This window comes from Triticum aestivum, chromosome 4B (genome assembly GCF_018294505.1).
Source record: "Triticum aestivum cultivar Chinese Spring chromosome 4B, IWGSC CS RefSeq v2.1, whole genome shotgun sequence".
NCBI lineage: Eukaryota > Viridiplantae > Streptophyta > Magnoliopsida > Poales > Poaceae > Triticum > Triticum aestivum.
In genome coordinates this window covers 309,528,571-309,538,371 of record NC_057804.1, presented here as the reverse complement: position 1 = coordinate 309,538,371, position 9,801 = coordinate 309,528,571, and positions in this window count along the sequence as shown.

Genomic DNA, 9,801 nt, shown 5'->3' with positions numbered 1-9,801 from the left:
AAGGAGAAAGTACCCCTCTAGCTTGAGGGAGGCTTAAGTCAATGTTATATTCATGCCCCAATCATGAACTCTCAAGAGAAATTTTTAATCAGAACTTTTATGCTCGGCTTTCTCATGATGATCAATCCATGCTCGATACTTCTTGTACTGGTTCTTTTATGAAGAATACTATTGAATTCAGGTGGGATCTTTTAGAAAGAATTAAACGCAACTTTGAAGATTGGGAACTCGACGAAGGTAAAGAGTCAGGTATTAAGCTTAAGTTTGATTGTGTTAAATCTTTTATGAATACCGATGCTTTTCACAAGTTTAGCACTAAATATGGACTTGACTCTAAGATAGTAGCCTCTTTCAGTGAATCATTTGCTACTCATGTTGATCTCCCAAAAGAAAAGTGCTTTCAATGTCATCCACCTATTAAATAAGAAATTAAAGAACTAGTTAAAGCTAAAGATGAAACTATTATTTACATTGTTGATCCAGTTGTGCCCACTACTTATATTGAAAAATCACCTTTCCCTATTAGGTTAAAGGAACATGCTAAGGTTTCAATTGTGGTTCGCAAAAGTAATATTAAAGCACCTAAACCATCTAAGAAAATTAATGTATAACCTAGTGTTGCTATGGTTAAAGGTGTCCTGGTAGAAAATATTGATGGGCATGTTATTTACTTCTATGATGAAGCTCCTAGAATTGCCAAACCCGATGAAAAAGAAAAACATAGACCTTTCGTTGCCATGCCTATTGTCTCAATTAAAATAGGAGATCATTGTTATCATGGTTTATGTGAGTTGGGTGCTAGTGTGAGTCCTATTCCTTTTACTTTATACCAACAAATTATGGATGACATAGCACCCGCTGAAATAGAAGACATAGATGTTACTATTAAACTTGCTAATAGAGACACCATCACACCACTTGGGATTGTTAGAGATGTTGAAGTCTTGTGTGGGAAAATAAAACACCCTACTGATTTTCTAGTTATTGGTTCCCCACAAGATGACTTTTGTGCCATTATCTTTGGTAGACCTTTCTTGAACACTGTTAGTGCTAAAATAGATTGTGAGAAACAAATTGTCAGTGTTAGCTTTGGTAATGAGTCTCATGATTTTAACTTATCCAAGTTTAATAGACAACCTCAGAAGAAAGAATTACCTAGTAAAGATGAAATAATTGGTCATGCTTGTATTGTTGTGCCTCCTACTGACCCACTAGAACAATATTTGCTAGACCATGAAAATGATATGCACATGCATGAAAGAAATGAAATAGATAAAAGTTTCTTTGAACAACAACCTCGGCTTAAACAAAATTTGCCTATTGAAATGCTAGGAGGTCCTCCTCCACCTAAAGGTAATACTCTGTTTTAATTAAAGCAATTGCCAGACACTTTGAAGTACACTTAACTTGATTAGAAAAAGAAATATTCTTTTATTATTAGTGCTAACCTTTCAAAGCATGAGGAAGAAAGATTATTGAAAATTTCGAAGAAGCACCGAGTTGCTATTGGATATACTCTTGATGATCTTAAGGGCGTTAGTCCCACACTATGTCAGCACAAGATTAATATGAAACCTGATGCTAAACCCGTTGTTTATCACCAATGTTTGAATCCTAAAATGAAAGAAGTGGTGAGAACTGAATTACTAAAGCTTCTGGAAGCAGGTATAATCAATCCCATAGCTGATAGTGGATGGGTAAGTCCTATTCATTGCGTCCCTAAGAAGGGAGGTATTATTGTTGTTCCTAACGAACAAAATGAACTCATTCCACAAAGAATTATTACTGGTTACAGAATGGTAATTGACTTTAGAAAATTAAATAAAGCTACTAGAAAAGATCATTACCCTCTGTCTTTTATTGATCAAATGCAATAAAGATTATCTAAGCACACACACTTTTGTTTTCTTGATGGATATTCTGGTTTTTCTCAAGTACCTATTTCACAACCTGATCAAGAGAAAACCACTTTTACTTGTCCTTTTGGAACTTATGCTTATAGACGTATGCCTTTTGGTTTATGCAATGCACCTGCTACCTTTCAAAGATGTATGACTGCCACTTTTACTTGTCATCATATTAACTCTGCTCATGCATATGCCCTATTTTTCATTGTCATAATTTGTGTTGTTAAGTTGCTTTTTGCATTGATCATCTTGGTTTAATCTTGATGCCTATGAACCTGAACCTTAATGATATTTGAAGCATGTTATCTGTACTTCGAGTGCATGTCAAGTTCGTGCCCTTATTGTCCTGTAGCATGTTGTTTTGATGATTGCTAAGTGCCTACTTGCAGTTTTGGGCAGATTGTTGCTATAACTTGTTTGGAGTGTATGTGTTGAACCATTGCTCCTTTTTCATCATGCTCTATATGCAAGTTGCTTAGAATTACATGTAGTTTCATATTATCTTGTTGTATCCTTGTTTTGAGCATATGTGCTTGATATTTGAATGCATTTTGCATCAATGCCATGTTTAATTTGTTTTGCTCATATTTTCTAGGGCGTAGCTCCGAATAAAATGAACTTTATATGTAACTTAACTAGAAAAACGTGTAGATTATCATGGTGCATCTTAACTTCTTGTTTAACAATTTGAACATAATGTGTTATTCAGATCAGGAACAATTTCGAAATTTGCATATGACGACTTACCGAAATTGTTATATGTTGTTCTCAGCCTCATTTAAATTTGCATTGATGTGATGTTCTTGTATGCATCATATCTTGCCATGAGTAGTATCATGTGGCCTTGTCATGAATCATACTTGGTTGAGCATCATGCCATGTTTATGTGTTGTGTGTTTACCTTGTTGTTTGCTTGTGCTTCTTCTCGATAGTTCCTATTTCGTTGCGATCGTGAGGATTTGTTCGACTATGCTTGGTTCGTCTACGCTCATTCGTCTTCTTCATTGACTCGTTCTTCTTCCTAGTGGGATTTCAGGCAAGATGACCGTTACCCTGGATCTCACAACTATCATTTCTATGCTAGTTGTCTCGATGCTATCGCTATGTCGCGCTTCCTAACATTTGTTTATCACGCCTCCCAAATTGCCATGAAACAACCTCTAACTTTTTCACCATCTTAGCAAACAGTTGTTTGGCTATGTTACCGCTTTGCTCAGCCCCTCTTATAGCGTTGCTAGTTGCAGGTTGTTCCATGTTGGGACATGGATATCATGGATATCATGGATATCTTGGGATATCACAATATCTCTTATTTAATTAATGCACATATATACTTGGTAAAGGGTGGAAGGCTCGGCCTTATGCCTGGTGTTTTGTTCCACTCTTGCCACCATAGTTTCCGTCATACCGTGTTATGTTCCTTGATTTTGCGTCCCTAACCCGATGAGGGTTTATGGGCCCCTCTTGACAGTTCACTTCAAATAAAACTCTTCCAGCAAGGCCCAACATTGGTTTTACCATTTGCCCGACATAATAACTAATCATGATAATAAACTTGACGCATAGGGAGTTAGCGCTACCCGAGGTTTGTTTCAACATAATACAGGGGGCCAGTGCTGATGGTGTTGGTCCGAAACAGAGCCACTTGCGGTGCCACCCCTTCACCTGGTGTTTTCGATTGCCGTACATACTGCTCATCCAGACGTGGCCAGCGACGAGATACGCGCAACTACTACGAGGGTGTCGGCACGCTGGGAGTTCTTGCTGGATTAGTTTTACCATTGTCGTAATGTCTTGTGCACCGGGATCCCGAGTCTGATCGGATGTCCCGCGATGGAGGATTGTCTCCGCGGATCGTGAGCTTGACATGGGCTTAGTTGGGACACCCCTGCAGGGTTTAAAATTTCCAGAGCCGGTCCTCGCGGTTACACGGATGTTTGCGGACAGGTGCGCAGTCATGTTGTTCATGACGTTTGTGAACCGTCGTGGCACACAACATGGCACATGTAATGGACTGGATGCACAGACGTATGTTCCAAGAGGGAACGTTCCTGTGGCTCGACAAGGACGTCAGTTCTCTAAGTGGGGGTGTCTGTGATACCCTGGCTTATTAGTGATGATATACTACTCATACCAATAAGGAATTCCTTCTTTCCGAGAGCCCATTCAGGTAGAACTCCAAAGTTAAGCGTGCTCAGCTTTGAGTAGTTTCAGGATGGGTGGCCGACCAGGAAGTTGCGCCAAGGTGCGCATGAGTGAGGACAAAGTGCACACAAAAGACTAGTATTGATCTGTGGGGCCAGTCTATATCCCGCCAGGAGTAATGACCACCGGAGGGTGTGTCCGGGGCGTTACAAGTTGGTATCAAAGCCTCGACCGACCATAGGAGCCCCCTTGATCGATCGTAGTTTGGCCGTTCTAGAGTCTAGAAGAAAACTATTTCAGAGTCTAGTTATATTGGGGAGTAGGAATTCTTTTTACTTCTCAGCCCCTTCGTCGTTCTAGTGAGGTATCTTGACGTAGGTGTTTTGATTTACTCCACTTCCCCTTCAATTTTTTTAGGATCGCGCAGGTGTTTTCGTTCGTTGTCTATCCTTTGGTCAGCCGGTGCACTTCTCTTCGAGTTGATTCGATCCTTCTTCATCTCTGCAAGATCAATCCTCAATTCTTTCTCAACGAAATTGTTTCCTTGTCCTCAGTTGTCTTCTTTTTCCCACCCGCCCACCCTTTGTAACATCCCAAATTTTCAATTTGGAATGTTATACATTAGATCATCATTGCATATCATATTTTATTGCATTTTGGCTTGATCCTAGAAATTCTATGCAACTCAAGGACCCACGGAGAGAGTTGGGGATTTCAATTTTCATATTTGAGTTTTTCTCAAATTTTGAAAAGAGGATCGTTTGATTTTAATTATTTTCTCTTCGAATATTTCTTTTATAAAAATAAAAGAGAGGAACTAAAATGACTTTCCCAAAATAAAGAAATATTGGAGATTTAATACTAAAATCAACGAATAATTTTATTCGGAGTTTTATCGCTATTTTATTTGAATTAGGAAAAATATGCGTTTTTCAAAATTGCATTATAGGCCCAAATAAATGTTCACCTTATCCGCTATATTTTTAGAGGACGGGGAAAACTCATTTCAGGATTTTTGGAGTCCTTTTAGTATTTCTTTTCTTCATTTTTCTGCGCGGAATTATTAAAAAAAACAAAACCGACTCCGGGCCGTAACCAGCCAGGACTCCCCAGCCGGCCCCTCTTATAAGCCACCACCCCAAGCCGCCTCAGCCCACCCAATCCCACCCGCGCCTAACCCTAACCCTAGCCGCCGGATCCGCCGTCGCCGCCGCCGCGCCGCCGCCGACACCTGTAACATCCCAAATTTTCAATTTGGCATGTTATACACTAGATCATCATTGCGTATCATATATCATATTTTATTGCTTTTGTCCTGATCAAGAAATTCTACACAACTCAAGGGCCCACGAAGAGAGTTGAGGATTTCGTTATTTTCATATTTGAGTTTTCCAAATTTTGATAATAGGATCATTTGATTTTATTTATTTTATTTTCAATTGTTTCTGTTATAAAAATCTGAGAGAGGGAATAAAATGACTTTTCCAAAATAAAGAAATGTTGAGGATTTAATAAAAAATCAAATAAGATTTATTTCGGAGTTTTTGGCTTTTATTTGAATTTAGGAAAATTGCATGTTTTTCAAACTGCATTTTAGGGCCAAGAAAATGTTCATCTCGTTCTAAATATTTTATTTAAACGGTCAAAATTTGTTTTGGCATTTTTAGAATTTTATTTTGTTTTCTAGGATTTTTCTTAGTTTCGGCGGAATAGTTTAAAAAAAATATTTACCGCGCACCCAACTGGGCCGAAGGCCCAGCCGAGCCGGCCGAGCGCCGCCGCCGTCTCCTACTCCGGATCGGGACCGAAGTCCCGATCGCCGCTGCCGCCCGAGTCCGGGAGGGCCACGCCTCCCCGCCTCCTCCCGCAAGCCACCCCCCCTCTATAAATACCACCGCCACCGCCCTCCTCACCTGCCACCCCGACCCGCCGAGCCGCCGTCGCCGCAGATCTCGCCGCCGCTACCGTCGCCGCTGCTGCCGCCGCCCGCCGCCATACCCGCCGCCTGCCGCCGCCGCCGGAGCCCCGCCGCCCCATCGAAGACCCGCCGAAGGCCGAGCCGAGGTAGCCGCCCACCGCCCTAGTTTTCTAAAGAAAATCGATACAGTTTTTTCAGAAACCCTAGGTTTGTTTTTTAGATCAGTTTATTTTTTTCCGGTTTATTTATTTAGCGAGTGTTCGCTTGTTCGTTCGTTTTAACGGACGAGATCACCGTTCAGTTGCTATTAACGAACGTCCGTTCGTTAATCCATTCGTCAGTTTTTATTTTTTTCGAGTTTTCCGCGATTATTCTAGATCGCGATTTCTGATCGATATTTGTTCTAGTATAACTTTTCGCTCGTTTATCAGAACCAGGCGATTCAAGCACCTAGAAAGTACCCAAGGGGTGCTCCGAGGGGAGCACAACCCACCAGGGCGTGCCTGGGGGCCCAGGCGCGTCCAGTTGGATTATGCCCACCTCGGTGGCCTCCCGCACCGCCTCTTTGCTCTATAAATACCCCAATATTCCAGAAACCCTAGGGAGTCGACAAAAATCAATTCCAGCTGCCGCAAGTTCCAAAAACACCATATCCAATCTAGACACTTTCACAAAGGGGTTCATCAAGTCCATTGGTGCCTCTCCGTTGATGCGTGAGTAGTTCTTCGTAGACCTACGGGTCCATAGTTAGTAGCTAGATGGCTTCCTCTCTCTCTCTCTCTCTCTCTCTCTCTATCTATCTATATATCTATCTATTCTCAATACAATGGTCTCTTGGAGATCCATATGATGTAAGTCTTTTTGCGGTGTGTTTGTTGGGATCCGATGAACTTTGAGTTTAGGATCAGATCTATGTTTTTATCCATGAAAGTTATTTGAGTCTTCTTTGATCTCTTATATGCATGATTGATTATAGCCTTGTATTTCTTGTCCGATATTTGGGTTTTGTTTGGCCAACTTGATCTACTTATCTTGCAATGGGAAGAGGTGCTTTGTGATGGGTTTGATCTTACGGTGCTTGATCCCAGTGATAGAAGGGGAAATGACACGTATGTATCATTGCTTTTAAGGATAACAAGATGGGGTCTATTTCTACATAAATAGATCTTGTCTACATAAGGTCATCGTTCTTATTGCATTACTCTGTTTTTTCATGAACTTAATACACTAGATGCATGCTGGATAGCGGTCGACGTGTGGAGTAGTAGTAGTAGATGTAGGGAGGAGTCGGTCTATGAATCTTGGAGGTGATGCCTATATAATGATCATTGCCTGGATATCGAGATTATTATTTGAAGTACTATCAATTACCCAACAGTAATTGTTTTCCCACCGTTTGCTATTTTTCTCGAAAGAAGCCACTAGTGAAACCTATGGCCCCCGGGTCTCTTCTTTAATATATTTGCCTTCGCAATCTACTTTTATTTTCAGTTCTATTAAACCAAAAATACAAAAATACCTTGCTACACTTTATTTAATTTCCACTCTATTTATCCTATCTATTACAACTTTATCACGTCTCCTCACCAATTTGTGGCACCGTTACCCGAAATGGATTGACAACCCCTTTAACACGTCGGGTGGCGAGTATTTGTTATTTGTGTGCAGGGGATGTTTAGGTTGTGTTCCTTGGTTCTCCTACTATTTCGATAACCTTGGTCTCATCACTGTGACAAATACCTACCATCGTTGTGCTGCATCATCACTTCCTCTTTGGGGAAATACCGACATAGTTCAAGCAGGCATCAAAAGGAATTTCTGGTGCCATTGCTAGGGAGGATCATCAACATCAACCAGGTTTCTAATCACAAATCTCATCTCCTCAAAATTTACATTATTTGCCATTTGCCTTCTGTTTTCCTCTCCCCCACTTAAGAAACATTTACCGTTTTATTCGCCCTCTTTTTCGTTCGCCGTTTTCTTGTCAGATCTATTTTTGAGTGCAACCTATTTGTGTAGTCACCATGACTCAAGATAACACCAAGTTGTGTGATTTCTCAAGTACCAACAACAACAATTTTGTTAGCACTCCGACTTCTCCTCCCGCCACTATTGTGGAGTCTTGTGATATTAATACTGCTTTGCTAAATCTTGCTATGAAAAATCAAAATGCCGGTACTCCTAATGAGGATGCTACGTTCCAGCTTAACACATTCGTGGAATTGTGTGATATGCAAAAGAAAAAAAGATGTGTACAATGCTGTTATCAAGTTGAAATTATTTCCATTTTCTTTGCGAGAATGTGCAAAAATTTGGTTTTCTTCTTTGCCTCGCAATAGTATCGATTCTTGGAACAAGTGCAAGGATGCTTTCATTACTAAGTATTTTCTGCCCGCAAAAATCATTTCCCTTAGAACCCAGATCATGAATTTCAAGCAACTTGAACATGAGCATGTTGCACAATCTTGGGAAAGGATGAAATTGATGCTAAGAAATTGCCCAGCTCATGGGTTTAATCTCTGGATGATCATACAAAAAATTTATGCGGGGTTGAATTTTGTTTCTCGTAATCTTTTAGATTCCACCGCGCGGGGTACTTTTACAGAAATTACTTTGGGTGAAGCAACTAAATTGCTAGACAATACCATGGCAAATTATTCACAATGGCATACCGAAAGAGCTGCTACTAGTAAAAAAGTCAATTCGGTAGAAGAAATTACATCTTTGAGTGAAAAAGTTGATGCTCTTATGAAGTTGGTTGCTAATAAAAGTGCTCCTATTGATTTTAATGATGCACCTTTGTCTACTTCAATTGAGCAAAATAGTGATGCCATAGATGTGAATTTTATCTCGCGAAACAATTTCAATAACAATGCTTATAGATGTAATTTTAATCCTAGGCCTTTTCCTAGTAATTTCTCTAATAATTATGATAATTCTATGGCAATCCTTCTTATAATAATAATAGAAACACCTCCGATCTTGAGAATAATAATAAAGAGTTTATCAATACTCAAAAAGTTTTCAATGCTACGATAGAAGAAAATTGAATAAAGTTGATGATATGTCTAGAAGTATTGATAGAATTTCTCATAATGTAGAAACTCTCAAGATGAAAATTTGTGTGCCTAAAGTTGAAGAATCTATTAAAGCTCTTTATGTTTCTATGGATGAAAGTAAGAAAAGAACCGCTATGCTTAGAGCTAAAAGAGATTTTTTAGAAACATCGTTTTCAAGTGATTACTTTCATAAAAGTGATGAAGATCTTAAAATGATTGGTGTTTCTTCTATTGATTATTTGTTTAGTAAAATTAAGATTGATGAAAAGGGGACTGGAGAAGAGTCAACTTTAGCTAGAAGGCGCCCCTATACTTCGGAGAGTGAAAATCTTGTTGAGAAAATTGATAAAAGTGGGTTCGAAGAGGTCAAGACTTTAACTAGTGATATGCCCACTATATTGGATTACAAAGACTTTAATTACAATAGTTTCTCTTTGGTTGATTGTATTTCTTTGTTGCAATCCATGATAAATTCACCCCATGCTTATGAGAAAAATAAAGCTTTTACTAAACATATTGTTGATGCTATGATGAAAGCTTTTGAAGACAAGTTGGAATTAGAAGTTTCAATTCCTAGAAAATTACTTGAGGAATGGGAACCTACCATCAAAGTCAAGATTAAAAATTGTGAGTGTTTTGCTTTATGTGACTTGGGTGCTAGTGTTTCTACAATTCCAAAATGTTTATGTGATGTGCTTGGTCTTACCGATACTGAAGAATGCTCTTTAAATTTGCACTTGGCGGATTCTACTATTAAAAAGCCTATGGGAAG